The sequence below is a fragment of the Myodes glareolus genome, chromosome 14, assembly GCF_982192425.1.
Source record: "Myodes glareolus chromosome 14, mMyoGla1.1, whole genome shotgun sequence".
NCBI lineage: Eukaryota > Metazoa > Chordata > Mammalia > Rodentia > Cricetidae > Myodes > Myodes glareolus.
The window spans coordinates 72,230,617-72,257,007 of NC_142039.1; the positions used below are offsets into that span (position 1 = coordinate 72,230,617).

The 26,391-nt window shown below is 43.7% G+C and overlaps 1 protein-coding gene and 1 long non-coding RNA gene across 5 annotated transcripts in view; one reads left to right on the forward strand and one right to left on the reverse strand.

Annotated features, from left to right (window-relative positions):
- Positions 1-872: 872 nt before the first annotated feature.
- Positions 873-5,994, reverse strand: LOC146892105 (uncharacterized). The gene is made up of 2 exons (XR_015005227.2): positions 5,808-5,994; positions 873-3,248 (listed from the first exon to the last, which is right to left on the reverse strand). It is a non-coding gene; the product is annotated as an uncharacterized LOC146892105 (long non-coding RNA).
- Positions 5,995-6,015: 21 nt separating this feature from the next.
- Positions 6,016-26,391, forward strand: part of Smad5 (SMAD family member 5) — a 47,089-nt gene continuing 26,713 nt past the window's right edge. Inside the window, exon 1 of one of the 4 annotated variants that reach the window (XM_087896632.1) lies at positions 6,016-6,158. The gene's annotated coding sequence lies outside the window, so the exon portion shown is untranslated. Of the gene's footprint in view, positions 6,159-6,370; positions 6,567-6,684; positions 6,818-12,268; positions 12,411-26,391 lie in introns of those variants that run through there. The other 3 variants (XM_087896634.1, XM_087896633.1, XM_048447709.3) reach the window with 3 other exon arrangements.

Here is a 26,391-nt window from a genome sequence, read left to right on the forward strand (position 1 = left end):
ACCTGAACTCAGAGACCCAGACTACACAGAGCAGGGCAACAACAACAAACCAGAGACCCTGCCTCAAATCAAGGGTGGACGGCAAGAACTAACTTCCCAGAATGGTCCTCACGCACATGTATGTGAGTAAAAGTGCGTGCATGTGTGCACATACACACACAGGAGCAGACTGGAGTGGCTGAAGTAGTTGGAAAGTCTAAGGAGGATCTTGAGACACCTCAAGTGAACCCGGATCCAGAAACTCAGAAGAATCTGGCGGGGAGTTGCTGTAGCATTTTGTTCTCAGCTCTGGGTCTCTCTGCTGGCTTTGTTTCCAAACAGACGTCCTCCATATGGTGTCAAGGAGGTCCTTGTTAGTCCCAGAACTAGCATTCAGTCAGAGGGGGGACTTTTTTCTGTCAACATCCAGACATCTCTCATGGACCTAAGCGGTGGTATGTGCCCCTGAGTTTACTGTCCATCGGTGAGTGAATCACAATGGCCTAGATTGCTAGGGTACTAAGAGGTCAGGTGCCCCACCTCTCAGATAGGCAATGTCCACTGTGGTCAAAGTGGGAAAGAAATGTGTCCTGAAGGAGGAAGGAGAAAGAGCACCCGGAGGAAAGAAAGTGGAAAATAACCCTGCAGCTACTACCCTGCGGCAGGGAAGCTGGGAGGGGAAGGTGGGTTTACGGATCTGGTGTCCGTTAGTCACGTTCAAAATGGACACATCAGTTTAGGAATTGTATAGCTTACTGCTAGAACACTTGCCTTGCATGTATATAATACACACTTTCCTCGTGTGTGTGTGTGTGTGTGTGTGTGTGTGTGTGCATTCTATGTAACAGATGGTATCAGAGACCCTCAAATGAACGAAATTACCTACTACAGTATAGGGAAAAGACAATTTATTAATCTATAAAGTGAATACATTTCATGTAACTAATGCATTTGCTAAGAATATTTTGGAATTATCTGGCAAATCAGCAGGAAATGGATGTTTTCAAAACAAACACCGTTTAGCATTTGCTATGTATCAGGCATTATTCTGGTTGCCTTGAAGGTGCCGTGAGTTTAATCTTCGGGATGATTCTACTACTGTTATCTCCATTTTGTAAGTGAAGAGACAGAACTGGCTAAGAAATCTTGTCAAGGTCACCCAGGTAGAAGTTAGACGACCATTTTTCAAATCAAGAATTCCGGCTTCAGGGCTCTTGCGGTTAACATTCCACAGTGTCAAAGGCCTGAGTCTTTTATCTTCTTCCTCCCTCTCTTCAGTTCCATTCCACTCCCCAATTTTCACTTGGTGTTCTGGGTTTGAAGTGAGGTACACATGCGGTTTGACTCCTGAGAGATGGGGTCTCTGAGGATGTAAGCCGAGAAAGCAGAGCCATGGGAGTTAGCAGAGTTAACTCAGGAATGTTCGCCAGCAGGAGACAGCAGATGCTGCTCCAGGCAGGAAGAGGCAGCCTTCTCTCCAAGCCCCAAAAGCCTCTTTGTTTTACGACTCTGGGTGCAAGCAACCCTTTTAATTTTGTGTTTTGGATTCCAGCCATAGAGAGTCTTCTTTAATGTAGCAGATGGCTGGAGACAGGCAGGCCAGGTTCTTAACATTCTACATTAAGCTGCCTTCCCCAGAGAGGAGTCTCCTAATTACGCTGAAGTGAAAAAAGAGAGAAGCTATAACTTAACATAGACACACTGGCTGTTTACCATGTGTAAAGCAGCCGCTGTCTTGAGTGTCTGTAAGAATATGAAAGTCAGGAAGTCGTTCGGGAGTCTGGTGAAAGCCATGGACTTTTTCTTCAGAAGATTTGTACACAGGTATACACAAAAGAATGTTCTCAATAATCACAGGGGCCGTGGATCCTCGGCTGTCATTGCTGGAGCTTCAAAGAGTCTGCGGTTGATAGTTTCCTGGGCTTTGAGTGGACACAGCTGTTATCCTCTCCTTCCTTCCTCCTCCTCTTACTGTGTGTTATGGCTTCAGCTTCCAAGTTATGAAAATAGATTTGTCTATGGGTTCTTTTTGATTTTTGAAACAGGGGCACACGATGCAGTTCAGGTCAGCCTTGAACTCACAATCCTCCCATCTCAACCTGTCCAGATGTATGCTGCCACGCCTGGCTTACTGACGAGTGTAGAAGTCTTCCACACAAGAACACTAGGATTTTACTGGAAAATACTTTCAATTTTTCCTATAAAAATTATTTCAGTGTAATCTCCTGTTGATGTGGCCCTTTGGTTTATTCTGTCCTTATTTAGGTTTATTTTTATATTGAACCATGTGTGTATTTGCACATCTGTCACGGGTTTGTGCATGTAAGTGCAATTGCTCATGGAGGCCAGAAGAGGTCATTGGCACCTCTGGAGTGGCAGTTACAGGTGGCTGTGAACCATCCCACTGGGTTCTGGCATCCCACTCAGGCCCTCTGGAAGAGCAGTTTGCACAGCTGGAACACATCTCCAACCCTGGTTTCTCTTAAAAGAGAAACATGAAGTTCCTTTTGACCATCCATGCTATGTATTGCTGTTTGTTCCCCCCTCTGGCCTGTGGGGTGTCTTCAGGTGCCATTTCTTTGGAGCCTTGCTGGTGTGGGAACTCTGTTTGATTTAGCTGTACTTCCTACAGTTTTTCTAGTACTAGGGACAGAGCCTGGGGGTAGTTGGCCGGTGGAAGAACATGCAGAGAATGAACTCTCAGAGTTTGAAATGGAGGTTTTATTCTATCTAAGGACGCTGTCTGGAGAATACATATAAGTTTGGACATTCCTTCTCCGATGCCAACTTTCCATAACTGAGGAAGGGAGACATTTCTGGAGGCTATGATGATACGGGTGCCTCTGATGACGTCATCTCTGGGGCTATGAAGATACAGATACATCTGATGACGTTGTCTCTGGGGCTATGAAGATACAGATACATCTGATGACGTCATCTCTGGGGCTATGAAGATACGGATACATCTGATGACGTCATCTCTGGAGCTATGAAGATACAGATATATCTGAAGATGTCGTCTCTGGGGCTATGATAATACGGATACATCTGATGATGTCATCACTGGGGCTATGAAGATACAGATACATCTGAAGATGTCATCTCTGGGGCTATGAAGATACAGATACATCTGATGGCGTCATCTCCGGGGCTATGAAGATACAGATACATCTGATGACGTCATCTCTGGAGCTATGAAGATACAGGTACATCTGATGACGTCGTCTCTGGGGGATATGACAATACGGATACATCTGATGACATCATCTCTGGGGATATGAAAATACAGATACATCTGATGACGTCATCTCTGGGGGATATGACAATACGGATACATCTGATGTCGTCGTCTCTGGGGGCTACGATGCCACTGATGGTGTCACTCAGGGATGTTTCTGTTGGGTGACACCTCCAAATACTTAGTTCTTCTAGTTACACTTGTGTAGAGGTAGGTGCTTTTAGTGACAACTTTTGAGTTATAGCAAAATTGTAGACTTCAAGTATTTATTAGTAATTTTCAACTAAAACCCATCTTGCTTTAATTATTTTATATTTTAAAACAAAACTTAAGAAAATATGATCCATGTGTTTCCCCAATTTTCCTGAAAATTGTTTACTTCTTGGGTCTGGAAAAATTGAAGGTGGGGTAGGACATTAATAAATCCTTGAGGCTAATTCCATTTACCAAATGACTTACTTCATCAGTTATTGAAAAGAATTGGAAAGAATAGGCCCATTTTTTTTTTCCTAAAATGAACTTAATCAAATACAAGCCATTTGGGGTTGAGGTTTCTTGCCTTTGCACCTTTACACCCAGGCTGGGTAGTTCTCAGCAGAAGAAGGGCCTTCTAGACATTTAGGGTGCTTATATCATCTCTGGCTTCTACCTGCTGGGTTCCCATGATCTTCCTGCCTGGGACAATGGAGAAAGTCTTGAAACTACTACGTATTTCCTAGGGAATAGTCATTCCTGGTTGGCAACTGCAGGTCTTAGTGATTCAGAAATAGATTTCTCTCCCAGTAAAGAAAAATCAAACACCGAGGCGAGTGTCAGGGGATCTCCATCAGGTAAGCATCTGACCTCAAAAACCATTCTTTTTTTTTTTTTTTTACAAATCCTGATGTCCCACAGCATGATCACCTGTCCTTCTTTTGTTCTAAGAGTCAGTTGATTACCCAAAGCTCGACTTCCTTACATCTCCAGCAAGCCTGACATCTTGATGACTTGGATAGCTAGTAGGTCCTCTGATTTCGACACCCTGTGAACTTTAAGTCATTTCTCTGTTCTCTGGAAGAGTTCTACTGGCTGCTGACCTCTCCATTCCTCCGTTCTGAAGGCCTAGCCTGAGTGCCCCAAACCACCTGGGAGCCTGGAGTCTGGTTGATGGATCACTACGCAGATACACAGTTGAGGAAGTAAAGCGGTTGGTTTTAGGGTTATTCGTGTGACTCTGGAAAGGACTCCAAGCCTCACCAATTGTCCTTACAAATATGCACACATTTGTTTGTGGAAGGATTTTTACTAGTGGCTTGAAGGGAGGAGTGTCGCTGGCACACACACAGTATTCAACAAGGTCCTCTGCAAATATCAATTCTGAAAAAAAGGCATTTCTCTCACTACAGTTATAGGTACTTCTGAGAGTTGTAAATCTATGCCAGGCTCCAGAATCCATGCCTTCCAAGGGCTGGAAACGTTGTATTTAACAACAAAGAATCAGTAAGCATGAAAGAGAGTCAACACACATGGAGTCCTCATTCACAAAGTTTATGATGCAGTAAAGAACTTTAAGATGGAGACCTGAGATTGCAAACTGAGGGCCAGCAGGCTAACTCTGGACCATGGGTGTGTTTTGTTTGGCTTGTGCTGGCACGAGTTTTCTCAATGTCAAAGAGAAGGGGAGGGGGCAGAAAGGGACAAAGAGGCTGATCGAATAAATGTGCGATTTTCCTTTTGTGTAAAAAGATAAATTTCCAATCTTCTTTGTGAAGCCAGAAGATCTGCCAATACTGGGTCCTTATTCTCACACCTCTCCCTGCTGATGGCCGGCTACAGCCAACAACAACTACTCTCCTTAGTGCAGGAGTGGTTAGAAGCTCTCTGGTTACCCAGCTCCCACCCAGTTCGCTTCTCTCACCATGTGAGACGGCTGCTTTGACCAAGGATCATCAACAGCATTGGAAACAAGCCACTGAAACTTGGAACAGCACAGAAACTGGTCCATTTGTGTATCAAGCAAGGTGACCCCGGTTTAGGCCACAGAGGTGGCAGTAAAGGCGACAAGAAATTGTCAAGTTTAGGCTATACAGAATTTTGAACCTAATGGTATTGGAGGATGGGATTAATTGGAGAAGGTTTAAAAATAATTCCAACTTATTTAGCAAGAAAACGGTACAATCAGTTTTAAACACTTTAAAAAATAAACACAGAATTATTTAAAAGCTTTCCCTTGGTGCACAAATAGGGTGCCCTAGTACAGATATTATATTTCTGGGAATGCTGATCCTTTAGGGAATTAGGAGGGAAAGAGGAGCCAGACAGCCTGATGGTTACGGCTTTAGCCTGTGGACAGTCTGCACCTCCACGCCTCCACTTGCTGAAGCTTGAGCGACCAAGACACTCCCTGCTTCCAGATGTGGGGCGGTGTCCCTTAGACAGCTGGGATTGTGTCCTGAGAAATGGACGATCTCCCCTGAACTCCGGGTTAGTACGGTCTCCATAAGCAGAGCATTTTTCCTTTGGGCGCCACGGTCTGGCTGCATCTAGCAAGCTGTATGATAGGATTTATATCACACGTCAACGAAGGAGGCGAAGTTGTAGCTGAAGATACCTTTCAACGCTTTCCATAGGCAACAGCGGCTCCCCGTTGTCCACTGCGAGGACAACTGTTTGGTTAGAAGGCGGGTCAGTTCCGTGGGTGCAGCGCCTGGAGCCCAGTGCCACGCTCTGGCCTGCCGTGCACCCATAGGGGAAGCCAGGCCTCGGCCACTCCCGATGCGCATGCGCCGGCCGGTTGCTTTGGCCCTCTGGCTCCCCCCCCCGCCCCCCCCCGTCATCCGGGTCCCGGGCTGGCGGGCGAGCGGGCGCCGTGCGCTTGTCCCGCGGCCGAGCTGCTAATAAAGTTACGGCGCGTGCACGGCGCAGCGACGGCGTGAGGAGTGCGCGCCCGGACGGCGGGGAGGTGAGTGAGGGGGCCCCGGGGCGGAGGGGCACGCGCTGCGGAAGCCGGGGTCGGGCAGAGGCCTAGCGGGTCCCCGCGCGGGACCGGACGGGACGGGGCGCCGAGCTGCGCGGCGCGGCGGGGGAGGCCTGGCTGCCGCGGAGGCCCCGGCTTCTTCCACTAATCCCGACGAGGCCCCCCGCCACCTCGCGCGCCTCCGAGCAGTGCAGACGGCCTAGGCCGAGTCCGCGCCCCGCCGCTTTGTGTGCTCGAGATAAGGATCCGCGCTTATCGGTGGGAATTACACTTCGGCCCGCGGCGACCCGCCCCTGCACCCGGCTGTCGCCCGCCCGCCCGGGGCCGCCCTCCGCCCGCTCGCCCGGCGCTCTGGGGACGTCGGCGAGATCCTCGAGCCTCGCCAAACTTTATGTGAGGAACTGAAGCAGCTTTTGTCTTTCGCCCGGTCCCTCGGGCGTGCGTGCCCCAGTGCCTTTTCCACATCCCCCCCCGCCCCCCTCCGGCCCGGTTCCTTTTCGCTTTTCCGAGGCTGGTGCCCCACCGAGGTGCGAGCCCGAGCTTTGAAAACTCCCCCGTGGCGCCCGTCTGAGGTCGGAGCATGCTCAGTAGCCTGGATATTTGGTTGCAGAAAGAGCTGGCGAGGATAGTCGAGGTATTTGGAGGTATGCCAGCTATCCGAAGCGTCTGTCCCGACTCCGGCTTTTGGATGGCACCGGCGAACGGAGCCCAGGACAACCTGGGAGCCAGGACTGGCCGAACACTCTAGGCTCGATCTTTATCTTGATTGTAAAGACAATGTTTCCTGGGCAGCTGGAGGTGGGGGGCGTACTCCTGGCCGCGTTTGCGTCTAAATGGGTGTGGTGCTAAGTATATCTTGTTTATCTTTCTTTGGAAAAAGTTTTGAAGTCTGGTGGCGTTTGTCACATCATGCCCGTTGCCTAGCGCTATCAAGTGTGTTCCTACCTAGCAACAGAGAAGGGGATCAGTGGACTTTGTTGGTTGGCTTTACAGAAGCTAAGAGAAAAGGGTACACGTGATGTTCTTTTCTCTCTGGCAGAGTCTTTCAATGCAGACCTTGAACTCCAGCCAGTCTCCTGCCTCAGCCTTCCAAGTGCTGGGATTGCAGTGGTGAGCCATCACCGGTCTGGCAGTCTTTCTTTTTTTAAACAAAGAGTGCTTGGATGTACTTAGTGTATGGGAGTTACCACTAGCGAGGTAGCTTTTCATTTTAACTTGAAGCTGAAAACCCAGTAGGCTTAGTTGAATGTTTCTGCCAAATGCCAGCCCATAGTGCCTGTTGTATGCAAACAGTGTCCACATGCCACAAGACAGGACAGTTTCACACTCAATGGCTCTGTCCTGAGATTGTTTCAGATTTTGTAGAGAAAGTTAGTGGGTCAGTAGTAACAAATTCCATTCTTCCTTTTACCTATTTGGTAAAATTTTTCCCCCTCTTAAAAAAACCTTAAAGTTATAAAAATATCCAACACAACTGAGAAGAAACAGTTTGTCAAAATATAACCGTTATAACGCTTATATATTATGCTCAGGTTTTTTTTTTTTTTTTTTTTTTTTTGCCAGGCATGCTGGCTCAAACCTTAAATTTATCCCAATGCTTGGGAGGCAAAGGCTGGTAGATCTGCCTGAGTTCCAGGCCAGCCAGCCCTACCTAGTGAGGCCTTGTGTAAAAAACCTTTCATTTTGTTTGATTTCTTACACGATCATCTCCGGGGCACCTCTCCTTCCTCTGCTGCTCCCCCACTCAGTCTTTTCAGATCACCATGGAAGCCTTTACTGTGTCTTTGTTGCAAATGCCATCCATAGGTCATAGACGAATCTTCTCAATTGACTTACCTCCTCCATTCTACAGACAGCTAGCCTAGGTTGGCCTCAAACTAGGATGACCCTGAACTCCTACCGCTACTTCCCAAAGGCTAGGATCATAAGCCCGCACCCTCACACTTGGTCGTTTGTTTGGATTGGTTGGCTTGCTCTTTTAGCTGTCTGGAGCCTGCACACCCCACTGCACCGACCTCTCAGATAACGATTCCCGTGCATCCTTGGGATATGGGATAGTTGAAGGAAGAAGTCAGTGAACTGGGGGAGGGAGTAAAATGTGTCTGTAGTTTGTGCAGCGCTGTGCTTACCTGGTTCACTCTGGTGGGCACCACAGAAATGGGTAGATGGATGTGTTGCCTTTCTTTTCCCTCTGGCAGAGTCAGCCATTAATTGCAGTGTGAGACAGTGGCAGAATGTTGCTAATGAGGTTTGAATCAGATTGTTGTGTGCTGGTTATGTAACATGTTGTGAGAGTTATTAAAAGTTGCCTTCTGTTGCAAGGAGAGAGGCAAGTCAATTCTGCTTACTCTCTTGGGCTTTCATTCCTGGCTGAACCTGAAGGCACATTAGGCTACAGCTGTAATTATACCTGGGCTGCCTGTTTCCTGTTTTCATGGTGGACCCAAACAGCATGGTTTGCAGTGATGAGCTCTTGTCCTTCGTGTTAAACAGAGGCAGTGTGTTCTCCCTGCTGAAAACAGATTGACAATTCGGTTGAACAAATTCCATTTTAGTGTTTTGAAGATAAGGCAGTAAAATTATAGTACTTCTTAGTAAAGCGTGTATCAAAATTTAATTTAAAAATCACTTTCATATGCATATTCTTTGTTGTGTAAGTTTTAATTCACCAATACTTATGTAGTGTGAATCAAGAAAGCTCTTTTTTGTTGTTTATAACTTACCAATGTATTTTTATTACCAGGTGTTTGCGTTGCTTTGAGCAGGGAGACCCACATCAGAGCTAATTTCAGGGCCTTCATTCCTCTGGTTTATCCATCTCCACATTACATTTATTCCTATTGTATGTTCCTATCTGTAAGTGCTTTGTATTAAGAACATGGTTGTAGGCACCTTGGGTTCTATGATTTGCCAGCATACCTTGAAGAGGTCGGATATTGGAAAAGATTCCCATCTTGCAATGGACAGTAGTAGCCTGAGGAATGATTCTTATCTTCACTAGGTGTCAGTCTGGAAGAGAACTGAGAAAGTGGGATGTGAAAAGCCTGTTACAGACTCAAGGTCCTCTCTAGCCAGAAAAGATGGTGCAGCCCCCCTTCCCCCGCCCCTGGGGTTGATCTGTGCCTTCTTACACCTTGTTTTTCTACTTCTGAACTTAGTGGAATATTAGCAGTTGGAATTTTCAGGGCAAGGTCATCTAGCTTATTGCCATTGCTATACATCCTTTACCTCCAGCCAAAACTTGAATATAGTGTGTATGTTTACTAAATGAAACCATCAGCCTTTAGAAGTCTTTCAGAAGATTGTTTAAAACTAGATCATTAGAATTTTTCAGTTTATTTTATCTTATTTATTTTTTGTGGCAAGGTCTCATGTAGCTCTGGCTGTGTCTCACTATGTAGTTCTGTCCAGAAACTCACTATGTAGGCCAGACTGGCCTTGAACTCACATAGATCCATCTGCCTCTGCCTCCTGGGTGCTGGGATTAAAGGCATGCATTACAGACTAATTTCCAAATCTCATAGGTCACATATTTTAAATCTTTATTGTTTCATAACTTTGGATGATGTAATTATAGAACATTAAGGCTTTTCATAATTAATCACTAGTTCTGGGCGCTGTGTAGCTTTGATAGATGTGTGAATATGCCCACACACACACAGGCACACACTTTTTTCCCCCCAGCCAGGTTAGAGGTTGTGGTTTAGTTTTACCAGAAGTATTTTCAGTAGCTTTCCTCACTGCCTTTATTTACTGTGCCTTAATTTTGTTGAGATTATTTTTTTGGAAGAAAGAATTATTAGGACAGTTCTCTTACGTCATCCTATAATTTTACTTCACTAGTTATTATTGTTAATGTGTGTTTTGTAAATAGATTTTGTGCTGATCCTTTGTGAGCACAGTCTTTACCTGTAGTGTATCTGTATTTTGTAGTTTGGCATTCCATGGAAATTTGGAAATATCTTGATCTTTTGTGAGGTTTTTAACTGGAGCATTTCCTTCTGATTTTCTGCATGTTACTTTGTTACGCTGGACAGAATGAAAGCCTTAGTAGCCACAAATATCAAGTGTCCTTTCTGCCTTTTCAGAATGTGCTTCAGGAAGAGGCTGGCACTGTGCAAATTTAACTTTGTTCTCTGAGTATGTGTGCGATCACAGGGGTTCTGTTCTCCTGAAGTACTAGGGTCTTGCCTTTTTTCCTCGGTGGTGGACTGCCCACCTGGAGGTCTAGTTGTCCTGGTGTTTGTTCCTGGGAAGAAGGGACACTGCAGAAGTACTTCTGAGCTGTCTGTTGTCTTGCTGTATTTGCGTTTTCCTGTTCTCTTAGGTGAGAGTCTAGTTAACTCATTGACTGCACTTTGGGCTTGAGTGCAGATTAAATGACAGAACAGAGGAGCTAGCCGGCACTGGTTTTTGTTTTATTTCCTTCTTTTCTGCTAAGGGGGATACTTGTACTCTCGGGTACACATGGGGTGCTGGAGGACGGCACAGTGGCATTGGAGTGGATGTTCTGTGCTGCAGAGGCGCATGAAGAGCGGCAGTGATTTTGTTGTAATAGAAAGAAGAGCACTGAAGGAGACTGGCCAGCTCTGTTTCTGGCCTTGTGCCTGCAAGCCTGTACAAGCACAGTCTACTTCTGGTGGCAAGGCAAGGAGTCTTGCAGGCTCTGTGAGGGTGAGCGATACATCTAGATCAGGCTCTGCTTAATTAGAGGACTCAGAGGAGCACCTGAAGCCTAAAGAGTGATTAAAAGCTGGGAAACAAAGTCTGGATGTGGGCGATTCAAAGGAGGGGCATTTGGGGGCACAAAAGAATGAGCAGGATTGTGCTTTGAGAAGTGTCGGGACACGTGTTCATCATCCAGACGGCTTTGAGGACTGTTTAGAGCTTTGGATGTCTTTTTAAAAATGTAGTCTTTATGTGTTTTACCTGCGTGTATGTGCCTGGTGTCCAAGGAGTCCAGAGGATGCTGGAACTGGAGTTAGAGTGGTTGTGAGCTGCTGTATGGGTTCTGGGGATTGAACCTGGGTCCTCTGCATGAGCAGCAGCAGCTGAGCTGTCTCTCCAATGCTTTTGAAATTGAGAGTCAGAGCTGGTTGAGGAAAGCAGTGATTTTTAGCCTTTCTCTAGGAAAGCAGTTTGAGTGCTCATGTGACCTTTCTTCCTTTTAGATCTTCCTGTAGAGCTAGTGAGTTTTTGTGTCTGGAGGAGCTGTGTGTACTCGCTTTCTCTTTCAGCTTTTCTGCAGCAGTCATAGCTGCAGCCTACAAGTTCTAAAGCATTTAGGCTTTAGTATTGCCTAGGCAGTGGTGGTGGGGTCTGTCACTGTGATCCTTGGTGGCTGCTGTTTATGTTAGAACCAGAGCGAAAAAGATTTTTTTAAAGCTTCATCCTGATTAACCTGGCAAGTTAACTCGGTGTATATTTGCAGGTGGCTTGCTTCTACTTGTTTGTTTTTCAACTTCTTGGTTCTCAAACTAACCTGGGATTCCTATTAGAAATGTGGGAAGGTTTTGTTTTGTTTTTGAGACAGGGTCTCACTGTGTGGCCCTGGCTGGCATGGAAGTCACTGTAGACCATGCTGGCCTCAAGCTCACAGAGGCCATTCTGCTTTCTGAGTGTGGGATTAAAAGTGTGGCCTACCACACCTGGCTATTTTTTTTAAAGATTTATTTTTAACTCTCTCACCCTCTCCGTTCCCCTCCCTCCCCCTCTGTCTCTATCTCTACTCTCTCTTGTGTCTGTGTGTGTCTGAGTGCATGGCTCCAGGTGTCTGTGGAGGAGATAGCAGCTGTCATCTTCTGGAGCTGGAGTAGTTAACAGGTGAGCCACCTGAGCTGGGGTTAGGATCTTCAGCAAGAACAATATGCTTCTCTAACCTCTGAGACATCTCTCCTGCCCCAAGATGCCTATGAAGAATTTTGGGGAAAAAATGGTATTGTATTGCTGCCTCTCATAAGAGAATTCATACTTGTGGAAAAATTCCTGTGTATTTAAGGAATGTAGGGAAACTTTGCTAAACCTTATTTCTGAATACCCGTGTAGGTGACTCACTCTCAGTGTAAAGAATGCAGGAAAGTTTTGTCATGATGAACCATCAGTTCACATCCGTAAGCCACAACTAAAGGAGTCTGTGAAAAGAGTTGCGCAGAAGACCTTGAAATAGAAGTCAGGCCTTCCTCTGCATTGGAAGCATATAGGACGTGTGAGACCGTGTACAGCTAATGTGTTAGCCAGGTATAGTAACACATGCTTTCATTCCCAACCCTTGGTAATATGAGTTCTCCGAGATGGGTTGAAGGCTAGCCTGACGGCATAGTTGCCTGTCAAGAAACCCAGATACCCTGGAAATGCATGGAGCCACACTCCCACTCAGCAGGCATCAAGTCACTATGAAAGTGAGAACCCAGCTGTTAAGAGTTGGTCTTGGGATGTAGTTCACTGGCTTTGTGCTTGTGAGACTTGTCTGATATGTGTGCGTTTGTGTTGGGGAGTTGTGGGTCATTATGGGACGTTGGTTTGCATGGAATGGTGTTGTCAAGAGTTTGCTTTGCATTTTAATTCGAGTTAAAGCAGTAAGGGATGTTGGAGCAGAGAGTGAAGGAGCTGCTCTTTCCAGGAATTGAGAAGTCTGAGCGTGAACTCTGTATCGGGGGGAGGGTGTTGGAGAGTGGGTTCTGTATTACTATGACTTATATGAAACTGCAGTCTTGAAGCTTGGCAACATTTTATTCCTACATTTAATATGTATACTATTAAAGTCCTGATCTTTGTTTAGACTGCTTATCAGCCTTTCCCAAGTCAGTTGATGACAAACCCAATTCTTCCAATTGCTCAGACTGACACCTTGGAATCTTTATTGACTTCTGTTCTCACACAACTCATATCTCTCCATCAGGGATCCTGCTGTCTCTTTGTCTGCTTCTCACCACACCAGAGCTATCACCCTGGTGGTAGTTGCCAGTTCCTCTAACTTAGATTACTTCAACTCTCAGCACACTAGCCACAGTTTGTTGTTTTGTTTTGTTTTTGAGACAGTGTCTGTTTATCTCTAGCTGGTCTGGAATTTGTTATGTAGACCTGGCAGGCTTTTCACACAAAGAAATCCACCTGCCTCTGCCTTCCAAGTGCTGAGATCATAGGTGTGGGCCATCATGTCTGGCCGCAGGATAATTCTCTGAGCCGGTCTGTATTTGACCCACAGTAGAGACTGACTCTCTTTCTGTTACTGTGGCTGGTCTGCCTTGCTTCCCTCTTTGGTCCCAATCTTTACCTTCTTGCCTATTCACTTTATTCCCAGGAAGCACTGTGTTCCTTGAGTGAAACCCCCCTTAGGGTCTTTGTATGGCCTTTTCAATAGTTTCCTCATAATTTTGGTTATAATTTGGTACCTTATAATTTGGTACCGTCTCAGCGAGGCCCATCCCTGTCATCTTATTGGAAACTGCCTCTCTTCACACTCCCAAATAACCCAATTATGTCTCTCTTCCCCCACCATCTGATTTTTTACCCCCTTCATAATAGTTTTGTATTTTTGATATAGGGTCTTGTTATGCAGCCCTGGCTAGCCTGGAATTCACTAGGTAGATCTAACCAACTTAGAATTTGTGGGCAGTCCTGCTAGGAATATAAGTGTCCCACCATATTCTGCTTGCTGTTGCCTAACAAAAATGTTACTAATTGTGTGCTTCCCACCACATAAGTTACTATAATATAAGGGTTTTTGATTCCTCTCTGCCCTGAGGTTTCTCTCTGTATTCCTGACTATACTGGAACTCACTCTGTAGATCAAACTGGCCACAAACTCAGAGATTCACTTGCTTCTGCCTCCTGAGTGCTGGAATTAAAGGTTGTGCCTCCATACCTCTTTTCTTTATATATACCCAGCTCATAATAATGCCTTAATAAGTAGTGAGTTAATTAATGTTTTATTCTTAGTTTGAATAAACTGTATCTAGTAAATAGTAACTGTGAAATGAGTGAGTTAAAGAATTTATTTTTAAACATTAATTTCATTTTTAATTATCTTCCTTGGGATGACAGCCAAAGCTGAAATCTGAGATAGGAGATAGAATTTAGTGGTTGGTGGTTGAGCAAAGCATTACAGGCAAAAAAAAAAAAAAAAATGCATTTGAAAATCAGATAACAAAAGATAGTCTGGGAAGAAAGAGGCTTTTCAGGAATGGGATCAGGAGCATTGCTTCTGGAGCTGTGCTGTCTTAAGGTGTAGTGCCTCCTTTGTAGTAAGGGCACTCTGAGAAGTGCTGTGTGTGTAGACTGGATGCTCTTTCTTGTTCCTTCTTTGTTTCTTGATCTCTCACATGTATCTCATAATTACAGAAAAAAATTATATAGTTTACATATATGCTGCACTGTTCACTTTTATAGCTCCTTTGCAAATGACACAGAAAAGGGCACCTCATTTTCCCCTTCAGCCCTGTGTAATGAACAACTATGTAACCTGGCTCATAGTCCTGGTTATTCCTTGGGTGTTGAGTGGTAGCTCGTAGATAAGAGACTCAGGAAAGGCTTACAGCAATCCCTGATGTCTTCAGAAGCAGGACTGTGTGCATGATTTCTGTTTCCTGTTGATTTAGAGTGCAGCATTTATAGAAATACTTTCAGTCTATTCTGATTGATGTTTCTTAAGTTAATTTTAGTCTAGAAGTTTATGTATCCCTAAACAAATTAGAGGAAATTATTTTGAAATAGGAATGTCTTTTGATAATATAAGTATTCCTAGTGAGGATTTTAATATGGCTGAGGCATGTCTGTATTTAGGTTTTAAAAAGTTAGTTTTATTTTCCTTTCTTCTCAGAAATACTGTTTGGTTTAATCTTAAGAAATTTCACTCTGCTGACACAAAGAATTCCAATCAGACCAGATTAGACTGAATTAAAATGCCCATGTTTAATAAATGTGACACTCTTGTTCTTGGGTGGACCAAGACAGCTAGGTGAGGAGAGGAGCCCACACAAACCCCAGAGACCATGTGTTCCTTTTTCTTATGAGTGGTCCTGATCCTCCCTGGGGGGTAGTCAGTGCTTGGCAGGCTGGGAGTTGGAGTCCAAGCACTTGGCAGGCTGGGAATTGGAGTCTAAAAGCTTAACAGGCTGGGAATTGGAGTATAACTCAATATTACATTCCAGACTCTTTGGATATAGGAGTGTTAGAGGGCTGGGGTCTCACTTTTGATCAAACTTCCTGGAGTCCTTGGATATAGGGTCGTCGGCTCAAGTCTGGCTACTTCCTGTGGGCATAGGGCAATGTGAGCAAGGAGAGAGCTGAGAGTTGGTATGCTCATGCTCAGTGAGAGGTGTGGCTGGAGCGGCATCCGGATGGGACACAATAGCAGATCACCCTGGATTTTTTAAAACCAGATTTTAGTTGACAGGTGTTCTTAATCCAGGAGAGTTGGTAACAATGATGAAGTCCCAGGAGCTGGTACAGGACTTTCGGCATTGTCCGGGGAGCGGTTTTTCGGTTGGTCTTGGCCCAGGCAGTAGGAATGACCTGTAAAGTATGCTTGAAACTGGCTGGGGTTAGCAAAAGGCTCTGGAGATTGTTAGGGTACTTTTTTTTTTTAAACCAGTCCTGATTTTGATACTGCAATAGAAGTTTTCCAGGAACCTGTAAGAGAACTGGAACAGTTCTTCTTATATCTTGGTGTCATAGCAAAAGGCTATTGTTTTATTTTAAAAGGTAAAGGAAATTGGGAACTCTGAACCTCTGAAGACATACCTGAAACCTGTTAGTCCTAGACTGTGAAGCCTGTGAAGGAGACACACCTGTCTGTATTTTAGCAGGAAACTATTAAATGTCATAAATGAAGTAATGAGTTAACAGTACCTTAAGTTGTCAAATGCTATTAGACAGATCTGGGAGGGATAAATCAGCAAAAATGAGACAGCTTTTTAGCTACACAGGTAATCCCAAATCCTCTCCTTAGTCCTTCGAGAATACCAGTCTCAGAAGCAGTGATTGCTGCTAGCTGCTGAGTACAAGAGGCCCAAAGAGTTTTCCAGTGAGGGGAAGATTTTAGTCTACCTGTCTTGGATCGATTGATTCCCTGGGTGAAGAAACATCCAGGAAGCCGAAGAGGTGAAAGGCCTCTTTTTGCTGTGTGATTGTTTTACCAAACCCAGAGGCAAGGCCTGGAGGCCGAAGGTCTTCTGTCTTCTTGAAGGAGCTAAAGGATGCTGCAGAAGCTGCATGTCTGTGTTAGAAGCTCTTGTTAAAGTGCCTTGCCCTTAGATCTGTAAAGGCACTGAGAACTAGGTACCATTACCTGTTATTTAAACTGGGCATATAAGCTAAATTTAGGCATGTATTTTATCCAGTTAGTTACAGTTTACAATGCTAGTAGATGTAAGAAGATTAAAAGGAATATTTTAATAAGTCAAAGAACCTTAAAATGAACACACAGGCACACAGAAACATTTATAAAATTACACAGACATACTGTGGCCACATCATTTTGACAGACAGACAAACAAAACATTTTTAGAAACCTGTGTTAGCTGACCAACTTAAAATTTTGGCGTACTTAGGCGGCAGAAGCCAGGAGGGTGGAAGGACGGGGAAACATTTATTTTTAAAAAAATTTAGAGTGAGACAAACAGCAAATAGCTTAGAGAAGCAGGGAAGGGGGGATAGCAGAGCAGGAGCGCGTGGCAGAAACTGCAGGCTTTTGGAGCCTTGTTTAAGTTAGGTGTTAGTCCCAATTTAAAAGGATTTTTTGTAAAAGGCTGCCCAAGCGGCAAACAGCAGGGAGGGGCTTGAGTGATCCCAGCGTAGGCGGCAAAGGCCAGGGAAACAGCTGATGGACGAGTGCCTGTTCCGAAGAGATGGGCTATGGCCTCCACTGTCCTCAGCAATGAAAAGGGAGTCGGGTTTAGATCCCTGATCCGGAACAGGACAGGAGCGGCCTCACCGCCTGGCGGGGGCTACAGAGAAATGGAAGTGGGGGCAGGACAAACCACTGGCTGTGAATAAGGAGTGGGTGGGGGACGAGATCACTGGCTGCGACAGACACAGAGACAGAGACAGAGAGAGACACACACGGAAGTAGGGGTGGGACGAGAGTGTGCATTTAGAAACTGGGCTTTTGGTGCATTGTTAATTTACGTTAGATAGTCCCAATTTAAAAGGATTTTTGTAAAAGGCCGTTTAAGGGCATTTGAGTAATTGGCTTGGAATCACAAGAAACCCATTAGAAGCGCATACCTCTGTGACTCAGGCCTGTTGCGATGTGTCCAGATGTGTCCACTGAACAGAGCCCTTGAGTCAAAACGGGTATGTGAGAATTGAGTGGGGGACGTTTCTCCACACCCAAGCCCCATCTCAGCAAAAGCCTAGCTTTCACCACATGGATCAGAATTCCGGCGTGGGCCTGTGGCTTCAGCGGAAGACCCAAAAAGCAAATGGGTCATCCCAAGACCCTACCGGCAATGCAGTTTAAAAGGGGGACTCATTGAATAAAGCTGATCTTGCCTGGCCGAGGGCATGTGGGAAGGGCGTTTTCCAGCAGGCAGCCCTGGACCCTAGGTCCTGGGCCTGTGGGAAAAATAGACTTTTTTTGGTGGGACCTTCATTTGTTTGATTTTAATCTTAAGAAAAGCCACTCTGCCAATGCAAAGAACACCAATCAGACCAGATTAGAATTAAGATACCTGTGTTTAATAAATGTGGCACTCTTGGATTGACCGAGACAGCATGGTGAGGAGAGGAGCTCATGCAAGCCCCTAGACCTTGTGTTCCTTTTTCCGGCAGAAGCCTAAATACCCTGTGGGAGTGGTCCTGACCCTCCCTGGGGAGGGGGTCAGCCCTTGGCAGCTTGGGAGTTGAGTCCAAGCACTTGGCTGCCTGGAAATTGGAGTCCAACTCAATATTACATTCCAGACTCTTTGGATATAGGGTGTTAGAGGGCTGTGGTCTCACTTTTGACCAAACAAACACATTTTTAATTTAATTATTTGCTTACTTTTTATGTTGCTTAGGATTGATCCCAGTGCCTTGTACAGATGCTTAGCTATTTCTCCAGCCCAGAAATGTTTCTTTCTTTTCTTTTTTGAAAAAAATGTGCAAGTGTGCACATGCACACTTGTATTGCAATGTGTATGTATGTACAGGTGCTTGCAGGTATGTGTGTGTACATGTATGTGCAAGTGCACATTTATTATTGACAGTGTAGTCCTGAATGAAGACAGATGCTATTTTTCCTCTGGAATGTTCATTCTCTTGGGGCAGATTGGGTAGATAGATGTAAATACAGGAATGGAAGCACTGTAAGTGAGACGTGGGATACCTCAAGTCCATTACGGGAACTCCTTGGCCTAGTGGCTTGGAGACTTCCTGGAGAAGAGGTGTTTTAATTCAGGGAGATGTATGTGGGAACTTTTTTAATGTGTCTTTAATGTAGTGATTTTTTTGTAATGTATAGATATATGATTTCTCTCTGCCCCCATTTTTTTCTTGTGCTAGAGAGCAAACCCAGGGCTTCATGTTCTACCACTGTCCCAGAGCCTATCCCTGTGGTGGCTCTTAGGTTATAAGGCTTTCACTTTTGTGTAAGGCTCCAGTGTGCTTCTCTGGATTTCTCAGTGATGTTCTGAATTTTATTCAGTCAGTAGTAGGAGCAGTCCAGAGAAATTTTAAGGAATTTAACACACCCAGAAGTTTCTGTATCTTACCATCTAGTTTTGTGCTCCATTTTCTAAGAAATGACAGAAAAGCCATGCTTTTATTTTAATCCCAGCAAAGACAGAGGCAGATGGATCTTTGAGTTCAAGGTCAGCCTGATCTATGAGTGAGTTTCAGGACAGCCAAAGATACACAGAGAAACCCTATCTTTAAAAACAAAACAAAATAAAACAAAAAAAGAAAGAAAAAAAGAAAGAAAGAAATGACAGAAGACATCAGTCAAGCTGTATTATCAGTATATGTGTGGTGTGTATTTTTATAAGTCAGAGATAAGGTACACAATGCCCATAGCAGGTCATGGGTTTATAATTGGAGCAGCACATGTTTCTATGTGTCCAAGTCACCGGTTGTCTGTTTGCTGGGATTATGCTGAAATACTCCTGAGACCTCTTGTGGTTTGAATAAGAATGGTCCATATAGAATCACATATTTGAATGCTTAGTCACAGGGGTGGCACTGTTTAAAAGGGTTAGAAAATGTGGTTTTGGAGAAAGTTTGTCACTGAGGGTAGACTTTGAGGCTTCAAAAGCCCATTCTAAGCCCAGAGACTCCCTCTGTTTCTCTGGATCAGGAGGATCTAACTCTCAACTCTTGCTCCAGCACCATGTCTGCTTGTAGGCTGCCACACTGCCTGCCATGACGGTAATGAACTAAATCTGAAACTGTAAGCAAGCCCCAATTAAATGCTTTCTCTTACGGTAGTTGCCTTGGTTATAGTATGTCTTCACAACAGTAGAACAGGTAGTGAGACACCTACCAGGGATGGGCTATTGCTGTGATAGGCCTGACCATGCTGCTTGTTGGCAGGATGTGGATTTTGGGATTTTGGATTAGGAAAACAATTGAACACTTTAAGTGGGGGCTTAATGGGCCATGCTAGTGGGAACATGGAAGACAGTGGTGCTGAGAACAATGTAGATCATTAATTATAGCTAGGCTTGAGGGGTTTCAAAGAGGAAGAATATTAGTTAAGTTGCCTAGAGACCATTCTTGTGGTGTTTGGCAAAGGATGTTGCTGCTTTTTGCCTCTGTCCTAATAAAATGCCTGAGGTTAAATTGAGTTTTAGATTAATGGCTTTGGCAGAAGAGCTTTCGATAACCTAGCATCGACACTGTCCTTTAGTTATTAGTAATTCCCTTATGGAGATCTATAATGAAAAGGTGAAGCTGGACAAAGAGAAGTACAAAACGTACAGTTTGAGGAAAAAAGGAGCATCAGAAAGTGTAATGGAGCTGTGTCCAGTGCTCATAGAGATCAAAAGTTGGTAGAAAATCCTGATGCTAAACAAATAAAGGGAGTGGTACCCTCAGGGCAAGACCCGAGTTCCAGCCTGTGAAAAGGAGTTAAAGAAAAGCTTTATTGATGAAGGAAACCTCTGAAAACAGGAAGCTGACAAAAATGGATTTAAACTAGGATCCATGTTCCAGTCCTAGTAAGCAGCAGAACTTGGCAGCTTTCAGCCACGTGCTTCTGGCTTTAGAGTCAAGGTTACAAGAAAAGGGTTATGGAGTCTCCCTTCACAGCTAAGGAAGACCCGTGTGTGTATTAAGGGTGTCCCTGCCTGAAAGCCTAGAGAGGCCGTTGTGTGAAGCTGTGAAGGTGAAACCTGAGTTGTATTGGAGACCCAAAGATGTTGGAGATTCCAGAGTTGTGGGGTACCTGCAGAGGAGAACTGCTGACAGGGAGTAGAACCAACCCAAGAGAAAGTCAACAAAGCTGAAAGGAGTTGGAGTTGTAAGAACGCTTTGACATCAGACATGGAGATGCAGTTTGGAGTGTGCCTAGCTGGCTTTGGTCTTGCTTTGGTCCAGTGTTTCTTCACTACACCTTCTTTCCTCCCTTTTGGAATGGGAATGTGTGTTTTGTGCTGTTGTATGTTGGAAGTAAGTGATCTGTTTTTGATTTTGATTTTACAGGGGTTTGCAGTAAAGAGATTGCCATGAGTCTCAGAAGAGACTTTGGACTTTTAAACAGTGTTGAGACTGATAGACTGGAGACTTCTGAAGTTGGCCAGAATGCAGTTTTGCATTATTAAACAGCTATAAGCCTATGGGGGCCAGGGAGTAGATTGTGGTGGTCTGAATAACAATGGCCCCATATTTTCATATATTTGAATGCTTAGTCATCAGGGAGTGTCACTTTTTAAAAGAATTAAAAGGATTAGGAGGTGTGGTCTTATTGGAAGAAGTATGTTACCGTGGGTGGACTTTGAAGTTTCAAAAACCCATACAAGACTAGAAACTCTTTCTCTTTGCCTATGGATTGGGAGGATCTAACTCTCAGCTACTGCTCCAACACCCTGTGCCTGCACACTGTCATGCTCACCACTGTGATGATAATGGACTAAACTGTAAGCAAGCACCAGTTAAATGAGTCTCTTAAAATAGTTGCCTTGGTCATAACATCTTTTAACAATAGAACAGTGGCTAAGGCACCTATATAGTCTTGATGGAAGGACAGTAGCTAACAAATTTCTTAAGTATGAAAAAACATTATGTGGTAATTGATGAAACAATCTCAGATACGGATAAAAGACCGCCTTTATGACTTATAGCAACCCTCTCCAGATGTATCTGAGACTAGATAGCTCACTGCAGTGAAGCATGTTCAGTCACATGGTCTCGGGAATAGGACTTTCAACCCTGCTTCCCAGATTGCTGGCAGGGAGAAGAGGCAGATGGCCAGCAATGTAATCATGGTTGCAGACGTAATTTTGTCTAAGCTTTTAGATAGCCAAACACACGGTGTTTCAGGAAGATAGAAGGAGCACATCTGCCTCAGGGAAGCATCCCAGAGAATTCAGAAACTTTTGTCCTTTCCTTTTTAGGCCTGTCCTATGTGTGTCCAGTTATATGTAATAAATTTGCATATGTGTTTTGAGTTTTGTGAGTCAGTCTCAAAATTAGTCACATATCAGCAACATGATGGAAGTTAATCCTTCTAAGATTCTAGTTGTCCTCAGAGGAGAGAAAGGGAAATCTCGTGCTTCTGATCCCTCAGCCTGTGCCATCTGGCTGTCTTACAGGCTACAGTTACTGTTGTGACTTCTGCAGCATTGCCTGTTTGGATTGTGAGAACCCTGTCCCATGCTTGGTGACCCCAGTGTTCTGGGTTGTAGGATGTACAGAGGAACTTGATGGCTTTTGCCTGCATACAGGGAGAGCCTTCATTTCCTGCAGACTGAGCTCAGATGAGGGAAGACTGGGCTGAAGTGATAAGAGAATGAGATACATAGTGTGTTAAATGTTGTCACACCCAGTTTAAAAGGAAATGTATTGAACTATAGTTCTTAGTCTCTCAAACTATATAATCTTATTTTAAAGTAATAAAAAATATTTTGGAGAAGTCAAAGGAATATAAAAAGTAATAGAATTCTATTTTTAACATGAAACATTATTTAAAGAAAATCCACTGAAGTAGAAGAACCTGGCATTTGAGTGTGCCATGACATGAACAATTTTAAAGATCTAAACAACTTATTAAAGTATAATTTATATGCCATACATTTTACCCACTTACAGTTAATGAAAAATGTTAATTAGTAATTATTAAAAAGGAATTTTAGAATATCCAGTAATAATTTTAGAACATTTTAATCTCTTGCAAAGACACTGTACATTATCAGTCAATCAATCTTAGCTGCCACTTTCTCCAGGCTCTGGTGACTCCTGATTTACATGATATCTCTAAAGTTACCCATTTGTTTCATAGAAGTAGCCTTTTATGACTTGCTTCTTTTATTTAGCATTATGTTTCAAAGTTACTCCTGGCATAGAACTTTTTTAAATGATTCATTTACCTTTTTTCATACCTATATTCCATTCCAAAAGATAAACCTAGATTCCACCCTGTAGGAGGAGGGCCCAATTGTTCATCCTGGCCACCTAGCTAGCTTAGACGTGAAATAATCACACAGAAACTGTATTAATTAAATCACTGCTTGGCTCTAGCTTCTTATTGGCTAACTCTTACATTTTAGCCCATCTCCATTAATCTGTATATTGCCACGTGACAGTGCTTAGCGGCAACATTTCAGCATGTCTGACTCTGGCGGCGGTTCACTAACTCTGCTTTCCCCCTCCCATGCTATAGGCCAAGCCAGTTCTTTATTCATTAACCAATAAAAGTAACATGTAGATAGAAGAACCTTCCACACCATTTCCCCTTTTCTATTTAAACAAAAAGGAAGGCTTTAACTTTATCTTACTAAAATTACATAAAACAGGTATCAAGCAAAAATTATAGTTATAATATTTATATCCATCTTTTATCATAACTAAAGATAACTATAACTATCTGTCTATTCTTCAACTCCACCAAAGACTTCAGAAGGATATAATATTACCTAAAATCAGCAGGAAGTACATTTTTTTTAAAAAAACATTTTTTAGTATTCTGTATACAATATTCTGTCTGTGTGTATGCCTGCAGGCCAGAAGAGGGCACCAGACCCCATTACAGATGGTTGTGAGCCACCATGTGGTTGCTGGGAATTGAACTCAGGATCTTTGAAAGAGCAGGCAATGCTCTTAACCTCTGAGCCATCTCTCCAACCCCCAGGAAGTACATTATAAGCAACTTCCAAAACTCTAGAATTGACAGAGGCATCTCGCTGCCTGGTCAGTCACTCAAAGTTTTTCTGTACTGTTGGGGCATCCATCTTCAGCCTACAGGCCCATAGTATCCAGCAGACTTTTCCATGAAGCAGAAAATTTCAATGACAGGTCTGCCTATATTGACAGTTTGTCAGTCACTTTCTTCTGTGTCCTGCATAATGTATTACAGACTCTTTCATGTAGCATGAACCCCAAAGGACCATTTCACCTTTAGGCAAGTTCAGTAGTCATTTCTCTGAGGATTCTGTATGCCCAGTTCATAAGGAACTCCATAAGGAACCTCTTTGATGCCCATCTTCTTCTTGAAGTAGATTGCTGCCAGAAGCAGATGTATCTCACTGTCATGAAAAGTCCTAAGTTCTTAAAATATTTAAATGCCATGTTCTGAAGGCCTCTGAAAGATTTAAAGAATATCTAACTGAAATATCTCTCTGTATATCTAGAAAACCAAACATGACTACAAGCTTGACTGTTATAGATGATTATCTATTGACCTGTATTTCTTGATTGTACATTACATTTTAAAATGAGCTATACAAATACAATACATTAATCAAGATCAGAAATACATGTTACAAAATTGACCTTAAGTTTGTATCAATAAACCAAGATCTACATCAATGCAGGTTATTCCTATCTATATCATATTCCCCTTTAAATGTAAAGAACATTTATAGACAATATTTGGGAATATGGGTGTAGTTTTGTCCATACATCTTCCTGCTGATTGGGGGGCACTGTTAATCAGGTCTTTTATGATGTATCCTGTGTGCTAGGTTCATCTCAGTCAGCAGTTGGGCAAGGTAATTTTTTGAGGGGTATTCAAGGCGACCTTTCAGGGGTTCTAATTCCATCAAACCACACCAGTCTGGAAACAATCCACAGGTTTTCATCCTCTGTAGAAACAAGAGAAGAACCTCTTTTTCAAAGCAACATATCCTTAGACCCAAATTTGGAAGTCATGATACCTTTATAATATACATTCTGTTTTAGCTCAGCAGCCCATACAATGAAATGTCTCTCTGTACTTAGTTCATTCACAGTCAAAAAATTTAAAGAAAACACAATAATATACATAATCCAGACTCTCTGAGTTATCCATTTTTGCATGGCTTATTTTTCTTTACTCTTTTTAATCTGTGACTGTCTGTACTCTGTCTCTTTACAGACTATACCTCCCCCCATTTTTAAAAGCATTAGCTTTATTTTATGACTCTCTATACTCTGTTTCTTCTATCTTCCAAGCCTACGTACATTTATCCAACACTGTGTTTCGTCTGAATTTGTCTTTATTGCACATCTGTAATTCTTTACTGTCTAGGAGCGCTTTTTAAAATGGTAAGTACTTCTTAAAACTTAAGATGCGCCATTATTATAGTATATATGATATTTCCTGCTTGCCCGCCCAGTCTGAAACTTAACTGCACCATTACTATGATAAATATGATACTTCCTGCTTAACCGCCCAGTCCAGCATGGTGAAGCCACTCATGCCTCTGAGAACCATGCACACAGCCAGTCCATGTCACAAGTAAGCAAGCTACAGCGGTCTACTCACAAACCCCATCCCCATCCAATGCTCTGTAGCTGGACCTCCTGCCTAGCAGGATGGCTCAGAAAGCTGGCATTTTAAAACAGCCACAGCTGAATCAGGGAAACCTCTCTTAAGGGAGCTGCAGCACGCTGCCAATAAACGGCAAGAAGCTGTGCTAAACTCTGTATTTTTGTGTCTAGAATTCAGCTCTCTCAGGTTTTTAAGTGGATTTTAGTTGGCCATGTGGGTGCCAATTTACAGGAAGAGGGCCCGCTTGTTTGTCCCCGTCGCCCAGCTAGCTTAGACCTGAAATAATCACATAGAAACTGTATTAATTAAATCACTGCTTGGCCCATTAGCTCTAGCTTCTTATTGGATAACTCTTACATATTAATTTAACTAATCTCCAAAAATCTGTGTATTGCCACGTGTTAGTGGCTTACTGGCAAAGTTTCGGCATGTCTGACTCTGGCATCAGCCCCATAGTGTCTCTCTAACTCTGCCTTCTTCCTCCCATGCAATAGGGCAAGCCAGTTCTTTATTCATTAACCAATAAAAACAACACATAGAAGGACCTCCCACACCACCCCCCTGTAGACTAATGTGTGTAACTAAGTACAAATGCAGTCAGTGGTGTCCCCATTAGCATGCACAATGAATGTCGGTAAAGCAAACTGTCTCCTGCCCAGCCCTGCCCTTGGCAAGGGTAGAGAAATGGGTGTGCACTGGTGCCTCGTGCGCTGTGGTGACGCTGTTAGGTGAGAACTTTGCTGCCACAGAAATTCCCAGTCAAAACTCACAGCTCCGAGTCCACAGCAGCGGTGGCTCTGTCAGCTTTGCTCCTTCCACAGTGGTGGTGATTATGGGTCAGGCTTATTGGTGGCAAAGACCAAGCCTGAGTCATTGTGCCCATCAAGTTATAGGCAGTTGTGAGTCTCTAGATGTGCTGGGAACCAAATTGGGGTACTCTGCAAGAGCAGCGAGTACTTTTCACTGAGCTATCTGTCTTGCCAGCCCCAGCAATTACATTTTTAGAAAAGAAGATACTGAGATTCTTGAAATAGCTGTGTTCTTTTTGAAAGTGCAAAAACTTAACCTTTATGTGTAACCAAGATCCCACTGGTTGCCAGCAGTGCCATGCTCCATGCCTCTCACAGATTGTAACAGTGACAGCTGCGAAGAGAGGCTCTGCCCTGTGTTTTGACTGCTCCATGACAATGATAGCTGGTCAGCTTATTTAAAAGCTCTTCTTGGATATTTTTTTTTAAGAATCAAGAAATATTCCTTCAGTAGAACATTTGTAAATTTTATTTTATTTTTTATTTTATGTGTACTGCCTGCATATGTCTGTGTGAGGGTGCTAGG